The sequence below is a fragment of the Ricinus communis genome, chromosome 2 (genome assembly GCF_019578655.1).
Source record: "Ricinus communis isolate WT05 ecotype wild-type chromosome 2, ASM1957865v1, whole genome shotgun sequence".
Classification (NCBI taxonomy): domain Eukaryota; kingdom Viridiplantae; phylum Streptophyta; class Magnoliopsida; order Malpighiales; family Euphorbiaceae; genus Ricinus; species Ricinus communis.
The window spans coordinates 34,666,178-34,680,875 of record NC_063257.1 but is presented as its reverse complement, the minus strand read 5'-3'; the positions used below and the strand labels follow the sequence as shown (position 1 = coordinate 34,680,875).

The 14,698-nt window shown below is 40.2% G+C and overlaps 1 non-coding gene across 1 annotated transcript; it reads right to left on the bottom strand.

The window, feature by feature from the left end:
- Positions 1 to 4,635: 4,635 nt before the first annotated feature.
- LOC112534026 lies at positions 4,636 to 4,737 on the bottom strand. The gene has a single exon (XR_003078352.2). It is a non-coding gene; the product is annotated as a small nucleolar RNA R71 (small nucleolar RNA).
- Between the last annotated feature and the right edge of the window lie 9,961 nt (positions 4,738 to 14,698).

Sequence of the window (14,698 nt, the reverse complement as noted above, 5' to 3'; positions counted from 1 at the left end):
TTCTTTCTGTTCAAATTTATTTTCAGATCTATAAGTTTATAAATTTGGAAAACGGATTTTGCAAGAGCATCTAAAGCTCCCACAGGCTGCTTAAAGCGTGAATCTGGTTACAACGCCACAAACTTTAGATCTAAGTTCGTGGCGTTGTAACCAAAAACTTTGAATCAAATATTTTCTTGAAGTAATTTCCTTTAAAACATAGAAGGAAATATTAAGCAGTGAAGATTTAGATCTAAGTTCGTGGCGTTGTAACCAGATTCACGCTTTAAGCAGCCTGTGGGAGCTTTAGATGCTCTTGCAGAATCTGTTTTCCAGCCTATAAACTTATAGATCTGAAAATAAATTTGAACAGAAAGAATCAGCAAGTTTCTGATGTGCAGGATCCTCTTACGAGGCAAGCACAGAGCATACGCTTGATGATGGGGAAAGAAGAAGAAGATAAATAAAGAAGATAAACTTTGAATGCTTTATTGATAATAACAGGCTTTGAACATAAACATATAAACAACTTTGAAAGCTTTAAACAAACATACAACTTTGTAAAACTTTGAAACAAGAAGAATATAGACTTACAAGAGGAGTTACAAGATTTCTCTCTCTCTCACGTCTTCTAATTCACTTTGATTTTATTCTTTTTATTTTCTCTTAAAATCCCTCTTTACTCTTTCTTTGATTTCTCGCTCATTTCTTAGCCAAATTCTATGAAATCAGTCTTGAAATGGCTGAATCTTCTTTTAGATTTGTTGGACGCACCCTAATCACATCGAATTAGGATTTTCACCCTCGATTTCTTGCCAAAATGATCTTGGGCTTGTCAAAAGGAAGGAAATCCCCATTTCGGCAAAATTGAACACGCATCGGGCATTTTCAAATTCGGCTGTTGGAGAAGTATTTTCTTAGTTTAAAACTTATATCTTGTAATTTAAATACTAGATACATGCATTATTTGCTCAAAACACATGAAAAATTATAAAGAAACTTGAAAATTTTGTGCCCTAACCCATAAAGTCGATTAATTGTGCGCATGGCCGATCGACTCATCGAGCTAATTCGGATTAATCTTTGAGTGATTGGCTCTGCTGACTGACAAAACATGGACGGGTTGAAAACCAATTTTAAGGCATTTTAATAAAAAATAACAATAAATAAACAATATAGTTACTTGTTTGAGTCTTAATGTATGCGTTATTGTGTTCTTATGCATGTTTTTGTGAGGCGACATTGTGTCGATTAGGTTTCTTTGGAAACTTTTATGGTGCTCGCATATGGTTCGGTGAGTTCTGCGGTCTTATCTGAGCTCGGATTGGAATCTTGGGTTCCATCGGTTTGTTGCTACTTTGCCATCTGTCATTAGAAGAACCGATCACGGTCGGTTTATGCGCTACTACAGAGGGTGGATGGACCTGACTCACACCTTCCATACTCCGATTGGGTGGTGACTCTATCTCCCATTTCTTTAATTGCTATCATGGGGATCGACTTCATAGGTACCCCTGTACCTTTCAATGATGTTGTTCATGATCAGTGGTCTGATGTCTGGGACCAGTTCATCATTGACTTGGTGTTCTTTTCCGACGTGCAAGAATACCATTTGCTTGGCTTATAAGAGCATCCCTTTCACGCTCTGAGGGATTTGTAGAGAGATACACCGGATGAGCCGAGCTTTTCTAGTTTATCTCTTTGGGATCACCTTCTTCAACAATTTGGGAAATTCGCTGAACCTCCATTACTTGGCTCGGTTGAAGGATTTGGATCAAGTTTTCTCTTGTACCAAGAGATGGACATCACAGTCCGCAGGAGTAAGAGGCTCTATGGCTTTTGGCATGTCGTACATGTAAGTTCTATTTATTTCTATCCCATTTCAGCTTTCTTATGTTTGTAATGGTGATGAATTTTGATTTACTAGTTTGGGGCTTAAGTTGGACCGTCCTACTAGAGTGGGGGTAGGTCCATGTGCATTGCATGTGGATCAACTCTTTAACCTTGGACAAGGTAAAAGAAAATTCATTATTCATATTTATATTTTATAGATTTTTCATTACTTACCTTTGTAATTTGCAAATTCGTAGCGGTTGGTTCAGTGAGCATCGTCATTAGGACCCCTATATGCTATGCACCATAGACCTTGAGCACATGAAGGTTCTTTTGGCTGGTCTTGCCAGTTGGGCTTCGTATTTGGGCGAGCAGATCTATGGCTGGGAGAGCGGGCCCAGTAAACGTCGAGTTCCTTTGTCTCCCCCTCTTTCCATGTTTTGGATAACTGATCTTGTTGGCGAGGAGCTGGCAATGAGTCTAGAGGGGTATGATGGCCCCGAGGATCTCAGCATCTAGTCCTAGAGGATGGAGTACACCTTTTTCATTCTCCAATTGCTAGGGCCCGTGCACTTTGATGATGACATTAGGGTCAGGTTCTTTCTTGACCACCTTGTTGATTTTTACTTTTCTTTCTTTTGCCTAGTTGTTTATTGATATGCATTTTTTTATACATGTTTTTATGCCAATTAGTTACATTATTGTGCATAGTTATCTTGTTTTATGTCAGAATCACCTGTGTTTTAGTTCCTTTCATGTTTGAGGGTCATTGTCGATGGACATTATCATTACTCGATGTCGAGGGAAATCGCACAATTATAAGCTAGAATCCATCAAAATTGAGCAAGGACTAGCATTCCGAAGGTTGAGCATGGGGTTTGGACTCGGCCATGCTGAACCATCAACACTTGACCCTCAAGAGTGCCATTTTGGCATGGTTTCCAAAGCCACCATGGCCCATGGTGGCTCAGCACCGACGAGGGCACAGTTAGGAAGAAGCCTTAAGTTGCGGGATGCGGAGGTCCAACACGGCTTGGACTCCACTTATGTTGATGAGCATGGGCTTTACCACGATCATGCTGAGAGATTTATATAGGCAAATGCGAGTTATTGAGTTAGGTTTGATTTTCTGACCTCATTTTACATATACATGCATAAGCCATCTTTTCCCAGACTTCAATACTCGACTTAGGAGACTATTTCATCTATTGAAGGAAGGATTACATTAGTTTTAACATCCAATTGAACATCAATAGGAGATTTGGAGGCATTCAAGAGGCAAGTTAGGGTTCATCATTCAGAATTGGGAATTTAGGGTTTTTCATCCATCTTGAAGAAGAAAAGCGTACATGCTTTCAATTTACTTTTCTGAATTTGTTCTTTCTTTGTGTTGCTTATTAGTATGAGTAACTAAATTTGTTAAACCCATTGGGGTTCCTATGTTGTTGGATTGTTTTTAATGCTTATGAGACTCTGATTATCAATGCTTGTCTCTTCTTGCTTTCATTATTAATGAGAAATCACATTATTCATGAGACGTTGTGAGTTGTGGTGTTTAGATTGCTTTATGTAATTGAGAAATTAATTTAGTAATTGAAAACTTGAATAGCAAGAACTAGTTATTGATCACTTAGAGATAAGGGTAATTAACTAGCCGAATTAAGAATTAACAAAGCTTAATGGAGGTGGATTAAATTTTAATGCTAATTTAATAATTGATTGTTAGGAAGAGATTCCAACTTTAGGTTCTTAGGTTTAGGAATTCGGTTATCTCGAGATGGAAACCGAATTTAGTTAAGAATTTATCCACAGGTATTTGCAACTAGTAATCAATATAATCTCTATCTTCACCAAAATCCAACTAGCTTAGGTCCTATTGGGTTTGCTTTTTCTTTGATTATTTCACTAAATCCTTTCAGTCTGTTTGACACTTAGTTAACCACTTGTTTATATTTAATCATAGAATAGCAACGTCATTGATCTTGTTAGGGTTAGATATCATAAGATGCTATAGTAGTTCTAGGATCACCCTTACCCGAGAATCGACCTTGATACTCCTTTGTTAGTGCTAGTCTGCATTGATAGGTTCATTGCCTTAGATTGTAGCTACACAAATAGCATATCAAGTTTTTGGCACCGTTGCCGGGGACTCTTTTGTATGAACTAGAGTGAATTTGTGTTTGTGTTAATCTAGCCATTATTATTTTCTATCTTTTCATTTTTTTATTATTCTTTATTATTTTATTCATCCCTGTGTTCTTTAGTTGCTGCCTTTTTATTTTAGGTAGTTTATCACCAGGAGCTCTAATCCTACTCCTGTAGACCCTCTTGTTGAACTAGAGCGATCCCGCCATTTGTTGAGGAAGTGTATGCAAGAAGAAAAGGAGGCGCAGATAGAGTTTGAAGCCCCTGTGAATAGACTAGTAGGGATGGGAGACAACAATCCGGTACGAATGAAGCCCGGGGACAACATCTGAGTTTGCTAGACCTTCTCTTGAGAGGACATAGGCGAGTATATTACGACCACTGTGGCGACCAACAACTTGAAATAAAGCCAAACTGATATAAATGGTCCAAATAGTGTATAATTTGGGGGGCTAGAGTGAGGACCCAAACGCTCACATCGCTAACTTCTTGGAGATCTGCGACACCTTCAAGATAAATGGAACAACTGATGATGCCATTTGGTTGAGGATGTTTCCTTTTTCTTTGAGGGACCGAGCAAAAAGATGGTTGCAGTTGCTCCCAGCCAACACTATTAAGACATGGAGATCGCTAGCTGAAATTTTTTTATATAAGTACTTTCCTCCTGCTAAAACTGCTAAATTGAGAAATAATATATCTTCTTTTATGCAGTTCGATGACGAGAGCATGTACGATGCTTGGGAGAGGTATAAAGATTTGCTCCGTATTTGCCTTTCACGAGACTACCGGTATGGATGTAGGTCCGGACCTTCTACGGTTTGAACCTTGCTACTAGGAGGATGGTAGGCCAGCTGCGGCGGTGGGGCCACTGAGCGATAAAGCTTGTCGGAGTAGGCGCAAAATCTAATATAGGAGATGGCCATGAATAACTACCAGTGGCAATCCTCTAGGAGTCAGCCAGTCAAGGAGGGAGTAGTCAACCAACTAGACTCCACAGCAGCCTTGGCAACTCAAGTGGAACTTTTGACTAAGAAATTAGACTAGCTTTAGATGTCGGTTCATGCAGCCCAGATAAGCTGTGAGTATTGCGATGGCCCGCACTAGGGTGCAAACTGTAATGCGGGAGGTATGTTTGCTTCAACTTCTAATTCTTCATCTTCTATTGTTTCTGCTGACCTTGAACATGTAGACTACATTGGTAATGCACCTAGACAGCAAAACAACCCATACATAAATATATATATAACCTCGGTTGGCATAATCATCCAAACTTTGGTTGGAGAAACAACAACGCTCAGAGTCCACCAGGCTTTTAGAGCGCATTAGTAGTAGCAGAAGCTGACGGCGGTGGACCATCCGACTTCCTCCACTAGCCAAGAAGAAATCTAACTTGGAGGAGCTGATGATGAAGTTTGTCACGTCAACTGAGATGAGGTTCCAGCAGACCGACAGTGCTCTTAGAAATCAGTAAGTGTCCATTCAGAACTTGGAGAGTCAGATTGGGCAGATTTCTAAGGTGTTGTCTGAGAGGCAACAAGGATCGCTCCCCAGCACTGCAGAGTCAAACCCAAGGGAGCATTGCAAGGCTATCACCTTGCGATCAAGTAAGCAGTTATCTAGCTCTTTACCATTAGTTGATGATGATGATGATGTTTCCTTACAGGATAAGCCAGCTAGGAAGGATCTAGAGCTTGAGGCGATAAAGCAGAGAAGGTGGAAGACAGGCATAAGAGCCCTGGAAGAGAGTACCAGTCACCAGTCCCTTACCCTGCTCGACTTAAGCAGGAGAAGGTTGATAAGCAGTTTGGTAAGTTTCTTGACTTGTTTAAACAACTGCGTATTAACCTACCTTTTGTTGAAGCTATTTCACAGATGTCGAAGTATGCCAAGTTCTTAAAGGAAATTTTGAGTAACAAAAGGAAGCTGGAGGATTTGGAACTAGTGACTCTGAATGAGGAGTGTTCAGCTATTCTTCAGAACAAGCTGCCACTCAAAAGGAGAGATCTAGGGAGTTTTACTGTTCCCTGCATTATTGGCGATTTGCCTATTAGTGGTGCATTAGCTGATTTAGGAGCTAGTACTAATTTGATGCCCACTAGTTTGTTTGATAAGTTAGGTTTGAGTGAACCTAAGCCCACTAGGATGAGCATTCAGTTAGCTGATAGGACTTTTAAGATTCCTAGGGGTATTATTGAAGATATGCTTGTTAATGTAGACAAGTTTATTTTTCCTATTGATCTTGTAGTTATGGACATGGAAGGTGAGAGTACCCTTTGATCCTAGGTAGACATTTTCTTACAACATCTAGGGCTGTTATAGATGTTTGTGATGGAAAACTTAAGCTTAGGGTAGATGATGAGACCATTACCTTTGACTTAGCTACTACTATGAGACATTCTTTAGACCATTATGATGCTGTGTTTTCTATTGATATTATGGATGATGCAGTTAAGTCTCATTTGTAGGAAATATTGCTTGATGATCCTTTGCAGGTAGCATTGCAAGGAGATGAGGAGGAGTTGTCCAACGAGCAAGTGTTGGAGTAGCTAGCTAGTTTGTTGGCTACTGAGCCTAGCTGTTCTACTGACCCTTTTCTTTCTCTTGACTAGTAAGAAGAGCATAAAGTAAAGTCTTCTTTTGAGGACCCCCCGGCCTTAGAATTGAAGGAGTTACCTAAGCACTTGAGCTATGGATTCTTGGATGAGGAAGAAAAGTTGTATGTGATTATTCGCGATTAGATTTGACACACGAGGGCGAGCAAAGACTCTAGACTACGCTCGAGAGGTATAAGAAGGCCTTGCCTACAAGATTCTTTGATATTCTTGGGATCAACCCTAGTTTACATTCTCCTGAGATTCTTATGGAGGATAGCTATTGACCGGTGGTTCAGCCCGGAGGTGGCTTAACCCGAACATGAAGGAAGTAGTGAAAAAGGAGGTAATTAAGCTCCTTGATGTAGGTTTGATTTATCCTATTTCTGACAGTTCTTGGGTGAGCCCTGTGCAGGTTGTGACGAAGAAAAGAGGAATATGATGATGGGAAGGATGGTGATACCCACATGGATAGTTACAGGATTCCGAGTTTGCATTGATTATAGGAGGCTCAATGATGCAACTCGGAAGGATCACTTCTCTCTTCCTTTCATTGATCAAATGTTAGAAAGATTGGCAAGAAATATGTTTTACTATTTTCTTGATGGTTTTTCAGGATATTTTTAGATTCCAATTGCACCTAAAGACAAGAGTAGACGATTTTCACCTGCCCCTACGGGACTTTTGCTTATAGACGGATGCCTTTTGGTCTATGCAATGCGCCGGCTACTTTTCAACGGTGTATGATGGCCATTTTTATAATATGATTAAAGAGTCCATGGAGGTATTTATGGATGACTTTTCTATTTTTAGTAATTCATTTTCTCCTTTGTTTGGCAAATTTAGAATGCATGTTAGCTAGGTGCATTAAGGCTAACTTGGTGTTGAATTGGGAAAAGTGTCATTTTATGATTAGAGAGGGAATTGTTCTAGGGCATAAGATTTCACATGCAGGGATGGAGGTTGATAGAGCTAAAATAGAAACAATATCTAAGCTGCCACCCCTAGTTTTGTTAGGGCTGTTAGGAGTTTCTTAGGCCATGCTGGGTTCTACAGGGAAGGTTCATTAGAAATTTCTCTGAGATTGCTAAGCCTCTTACTCAATTACTAGTTAAGGATGCACCTTTCGTTTTTGATGATGCATGTTTATCTTCTTTTGAGCTATTGAAGAAACTATTGACCGCAGCCCCTATCATGGCTTCACCTGATTGGGGACTGCCCTTTGAACTAATGTGCGATACTAGTGACTATGCAGTTGGAGCTGTTCTTAAATAGAGGTTTGATAAAAAGTTCTAACCCATTTACTATGCTAGCAAGACTTTGACAGGAGCCCAGGAGCATTACACTACTATAGAGAAGGAGTTGTTGGTTGTTGTTTATGCCTTCGATAAATTCAGATCATACCTCATTTTATCAAAGACCATTGTCTTCACTAACCATTCAGCTTTGATGTATTTGTTTAATAAGCATGATGCTAAGCCGAGATTGATCAGATGGATTTTATTGTGGCAAGAGTTTGACATCGAGATCAGGGATAAGAAGGGCACATAAATTTGGCAGCGGATCGTTATTCAAACTGGAGAATCCGAGCTTGGAAGCACTTGATAAGAGCACGATAGATGATCTATTTCTAGAAGAGCACTTGTATTCATTGAAGGTATATTCCGATTCTCCTTGGTTTTCTGATTATGCTAACTACATTGTGGCTAGGGTCTTACCAAAGGGTATGACTTATTAGCAAAAGAAGAAATTCTTTGCTGATTTGAAATACTACATATGTGAAGATCCCTTCTTATATCGAGTGTGTGTAGATTAGGTCACTTGCCAATGTGTTTATGGCGAAGAGAGTCTCCAGTTTGAGAGCCTTTGTCATGAGGGACCCGTAAGAGGCCATCAAGTGGCGAACCATATTGCTAGGAAGGTGTTGGACGCAGGCTTTTATTGGCCAACTATCTTCCAAGATGCTAGGACATTTGTTCAGGTTTACGACGCTTGTCAGCGCTCAGTTAACATCTCTGCCCGCTATGAAATGCCCAAAACTAGTATGCAGACTGTTGAGCTATTTGATGTATTGACTTCATGGGACCCTTCCCTTCTTCAAATGGCAATAAGTATATCCTTGTGGCTGTTCAGTATTTCTCCAAGTGGCCTGAGGCACAGGCCTTACCTACTAATGATGCCAGAGTTGTTTGCAATTCCTTAAGAGGTTATTTGCTAGGTTTGGCACACCTAGAGAGTTAATTAGTGATATGGAACACATTTCTGCAACGCTCAATTGGAGAAGACACTCAGGCGCTATGGTGTAATGCATCGGTTCTCTACTCCCTAGCACCCACAGACCAGTGGGCAAGTTGAGGTTACTAATGGGGGTTTAAAACACATTTTAGAGAGAACTGTAGGTGTAAGTAGGAAGGATTGGGCTTCGAAACTGGATGATGCATTATGGGCATTTAGAACTGCATATAGGACTTCCATAGGTTTTACGCCCCTATAAGCTTGTGTATGGGAAGTCTTTTCATTTACCTGTTGAATTAGAACATAGGGCTCTTTGGGCCCTTAAAACTTGCAATTTTGATGTTGATTCTGTAGGTAAGGACGGTGGCGATTGAGTGAATTGGAGGAGTGGCATCAACAGGCGTATGAAAACTCTTCAATTTACCAGGCTAAGACAAAAAGTGGCATGATCAGAGGCTCAAAGGTTCCAAGGAGTTTCGGATTGGAGATAGAATATTGTTATATAACTCACATCTTCATTTGTTTCCAGGGAAGCTCAGGAGTTGATGGTTAGGGCCATTAGTGGTTAAGCAAGTTTTCCCATATAGCATAGTCGAGCTTCATCATCCCGAGAAGGGTGATTTCAAGGTCAATGGACATAGGCTCAAAGTGTATCACGAAAACTCGTTGGAGATTAAGCAGCGAGTTAACATGATTCTGTATCTGCAAGGATGATTCATGTTGAGTCTAGCTAAATGACTCAATAACCAAAAAGAAGCCCCCTTGAGAGGCATTCCCATTTTAGCTTTATGTTTTTCAGGTTATTTTTATGTTATCAGTCGTTTGCATGCTTGATGGTATTTAGAACACTTACTTTATATACTAAATGTAGTTGTATGAATCTAGGGTTTGAATAACTTAAAAAGTTAGATTGTTGGTAATTGGTGAAGAGAAACTTCCCTGTTTGATACATTTTACTTGAATTATAGCCTAAATGTGTGCGTAAATGTGTTGGACGTAGGTAGGGAGTTTGGTGACTCGAGATGGCAAAGAAAAGCTTGGACTTCACCCATCCACCACGGTTTCCGTAGGCATCACGAGTTGGATCCCCAAGCTGTGCTGATCAGCCTGGCCGAAGTCATACCCGTGATGAATATAGACATGAAGAAATTTGGAAATTAGCCGTCCACCCACGGTTTACGGGGCCACCACAGTGCTGACACCGGTGTCTTGGTCACCATGCGTGCCCGGCCGTGAGGGACATGTACGTAGATCATAAAATAAAATTAGCCATCCACCACGGCTTCCGAAGGCACCACGGGCAGCAACACCATGCCGTGCTGATGAGCACGACCATGCCCTCGCCCGTGGTGAATTGTCACGAGGATGAAGCTTGAGGGGTTGACCGCGGGTGAGTTGACCTTGCCCTCGCCGTGCTAACCCACTGACTATATAAGCATGCCATTCAAAAATTTCCAACTTTTCCCCTACAAGCTCTAAGGTGTTGTTTCTTCTTTTCTTGCTTTTCTTACATGTCACGGTAATTTCAAGTAAGTCTCTTCGCTTTTTGCTTTTATATGGTTAAATTTGATTTTTCTTTTATGTAATTTTTATTATTTAGGACACTTTGATATGCTCTAGTAGTTGTCAATATTTATTACTTTGGTTTGGGTTATTATTTTGTTTTTGTTACACTGCTTAAGTATAATTTAGATTAGTTGCTAAGTTTGTGTGATTTTGAATAATGAAACGTTAAGTGTGGGGTTAAATGACAATAAATTTATTTATGGCATTTTATTCTAAAAAAATTAATAGCATAAATTTTCTTTATTTGGTGCCTGATAATGTGGGTTGGGCATGCATTGTGAATTGGTTTACGTAGGAAATTGAGGCTTTAGTCTTAGCTTTAAGTCTAAAGTTTTTTGTTAATCAAACTATAGCCATTATGCTGCTAAATCTTTGGTATAATTTATGTTAACTTGGTTTCTTGTTGAATACTAATGTTGACTATATTAGGCAATATGAGGGACATGATCAATCCGTCGAAGCAAGCCAACTGCTACGCCAGCGCCGTGGCGAAGGAACCTCTTCCTTCACTTCACCTTCATCGGCACAACACCCTATCACAAGCAACTAGTTAGTCGAAGAACACCGAGCTACAAACCCACCCTTGCGGTCGGCATCCCTTATGGATATTTCGGATTCGCGATAGCGAGACCGCTTCCAAGTCATGAGATGGAAGCAAGTAATGGCTGGACGTTGCATCGATTTTGTATCCCTGGAGAGAGTGGGATTGGCTCAGGATGTGCATGCACTATTCGACACTCTGCCTTACGCATGGTTCTTTAACATCATTGAGCCAACCTACCGCAAGCTCACAATTGAATTCCTCAGCACCTTCTTTCTGCAACAACATATCACAAACTGGCATCAGCCTGATGCAGTTTACTTGAGACTTGGAGAAAGGGAGTTCTCAATGTCAGTTCCACAACTCGGCATGCATTTGGGTTTATGGACTGAGCAGGAGACCTCAAGCAAGGAGTATTAAGGATGCATCTACATCAACCCAATCTCATACGACACCATGTGGGATTCATTAGTACTCAAGCCAGAATTATACTACCCCTTATCTCCATATATTGTTAGCTTACACGATTACAGGCAGGGGAGATAGTTTTGGAATGGTCACACAGACCCATGTATTCATCCTCTAGGCTATGCAACATCGTAAGAAGCTTGACATAGGATATCTGTTGGCTCGTCAAGTCCGTTCATTCATAGTCGACACTTAGAAGAAGATGCGCTGTTGTTTTGCCCATATGTGACTAGGTTGGCCAAGAGACTAGATGTATTAGATGACTATCTGTTCGAGCTTTCTCAGATTGGTGATATGACACCATTAGGGATGAGACAAATGATCAACATGCAGATGATCACGGGTACTCGACACCCACATTGGCATTGAGTACAGGCTCATCAATGCAATAGTAAGGGAGGCTAGAGAGGCAGCAGCTAGAGAAGCCCAAAACCCTACGGTTGAGATTCCAGATGTTAGGATTCCTAATCCAACCATAGTGTTTATGCCTACATCTGAAGTCTCCTCTTCTTATTCTGTAGGGACATCGAGTGCTCAGATTAGTGCTTTGGCTGACCGACTAGATCGAGTTTGTGATTTATAGCAGCAACACTATACTGAGTTTGTGCAGCACAGAAAGGAGTTTGGGCAGTTTCAAGAGGAGACTAGGGTACAATTTCAGGGTTTAAACGATATGCTCCAGCAGCTTATGCATGGGCTGGATAGGCAGGCCACCTAGACAGACCTAATGGCAGAGCAGATACAAAAGATGATGGAGATTGGAGCACAAAATCAACGATTCATCGATGATATGGAGTTCGATGTAGCAGGTTGCTTCACGGACCCTGTGCCACCACCATCGCCCCTTCCTTCAGCACCTTCCCCTACTCACCCTCCAGCCGATCCAGCTAGACCTAATGGCAGAGCAGATACAAAAGATGATGGAGATCGGAGCACAAAATCAGCGATTCATGGCAGAGCAGATACAAAAGATGATGGAGACCGGAGCATAAAATCAATGATTCATCGATGATATGGAGTTCGATCTAGCAGGTTGCTTCACGGACCTTGTGCCACCACCACCGCCCCCTCTTTCAGCACCTTCCCCTACTCACCCTCCAGTCGATCTAGCTAGTGAGGATGCGCCTTCGGCAGACTACCAGCAATGATAAAAATTTATGCTCAATTTTTTTTCCTTTTCCTTTTTATTTTCTTTCTTTATTTTTATTTTTATTTTACTTTATTTTCGTTTCTTATTGCATTTTCATTTTATTTTATTGTCTTTCATTTTGCTTTCATGTTATGTTATTTTAGTGGAACACTTTACTTTGCCTTCTTGATATATAGATTTAATATGATCTTCATTTTTTGATGTACTAGTTATGTACTATACCCGATTTTATTTTTCTAACACTATAGGCAGTGTTATACTCGAGTGTGGGGTAGGTACCTGTGGTTCTATCCCTTGATTGTTTAGGCAATGATAATGGACTATTCTTAGGATGTTAGGTGATGCAGTTCCACCATTGACATTGACGGAGGCTCAAGAGGAAGACATGTTGAGAGTTCGCTCAAACGGACCTATCACGAGGGCTTGAGCCAAAGCTATTGCTCAAGCCACTTCGAGCATTGTCGCTAAGGCCTTTGCAAGGAATGAAGCGTCCTCAATTTCCACACCCACCTTCAAGATTTTATCATTGTCTACTTGGCGTAAAGAGACTTCCTAAAACTTAAAGTTTCATCTTTGGGTTTATATTGCTATTTGTTTTTATTTTTATTTGCTTGTATTTATTTACCTTGTTTCCCTTTATTAGAAATCTAGGTTTAGGGTTCCCAAATATATATGGGATATTAGTTTTGTTGGCCACACGTTGAAATAAAAAAAACAAGGGATTTGAGAGAGCTTTGGACTCCTCCCTTGTCTTCGACGCCGCCTCCCTATATTTCTTATTTGTGCCGATCTTGATACTAAACACGATCACCCCTTTTATTCTACATTCTTGTTTGGAAATTAAGTCCATCTTCATTAATTATTTTTGTCCCATTTTCCATTTCAAAGTGGTTGTTCTTTAATTTTGCTGAATTGTGAAAGTGGGGATCGGGCTTCATTTCCATCATTTCGGTCCCCAAATGAATTGTTACGTGGTTGGTGCACCTTCATCAAATTAGTGGAATTGAGATCACCACCCTACCGACGTCCACTTTGGGACTTCTACTTCCAAAATTGTGGAAGTGGGATTGTCCCCACTTTCCATTCACAAATTAAATGGCATCCATGTCCACTTCTTCTACGACCATTTAATCATCATTTACCGAAAGTGGGATTGTCCCCACTTTCCATCCGTAAATTAAGTGGAATCCGTGTTCACTTCTTCTACGACCATAAATCATCATTTGCCGAATTGGGTTAGTAGGGCTATCCCCATTTTCATTATCAAATTAAGTGGAGCCGTGGACAATATTTGTATTTGTTACTCAAACAAAATTGAGTATTGAGCTGCCTCCTTTCCAAGGCTGAGAACGTGATCTCCTTCTCCACTTATCAAGGCTGCCTTAGGCGTCAACAAGGGAAGCTTCGACACACGTCCCATCTAGATCCGATTCAAGCAAGCCTTCCAAGGGGCTAATGCATCAATTTGGTATCAGCTTCCAGGGGTACGACGTGTTGTTCATCATTCTCTTGTTTCAATTTCTCCCATTATATTTCTAACCCTCACATGTGTTTTCATTTCTTTATTTTTTCATAGTTGTCCCGCTTTTCCAATTCAACCAAAAAGAAGAAAGAACAGCCCTTAAGTTTGGACATAGTTCACACCCAGAATGTTATATTTTGTGGTCGCCCTATTTCTTTGTATGCAATAGTACTATCTTGCTTTATCATATTATCTAGCATATTGACCTTGTGATTATTTTGTTGCATAATATATCTTTCATGAATATAAGTTCGCGATTATTGTGACAAGCCTACAATCATCTACAAAAATTTGAGCAAGGTTGCATTCCACGAATACACTAAAATTTGTGTTGTTACCTTGTTCTCTTATTTGTTACCATCACTAGTGCAGTTAAGAATTTGAGCAAGGTTACATTCCACGAATACACTAAAATTTTATGTTGTTACCTTGTTTTCTTACTTCTCACCATCACTAGTGCAATTGAAATTAAAAAAAAAACCGATCACAAAAAGATCGAAGACATTGGCATACATCCATTTCATGCAACACAATCAATCGATGACTTTATTATGTATTGATTATTTGCTTTGATTTAATCATCATGGAAAAATATTGCATGGTTGATTTGGCTTGAATAGGTTATTGCATACAAGTTCACTTCTTTCCTTCACCTCCCTCACGGATTA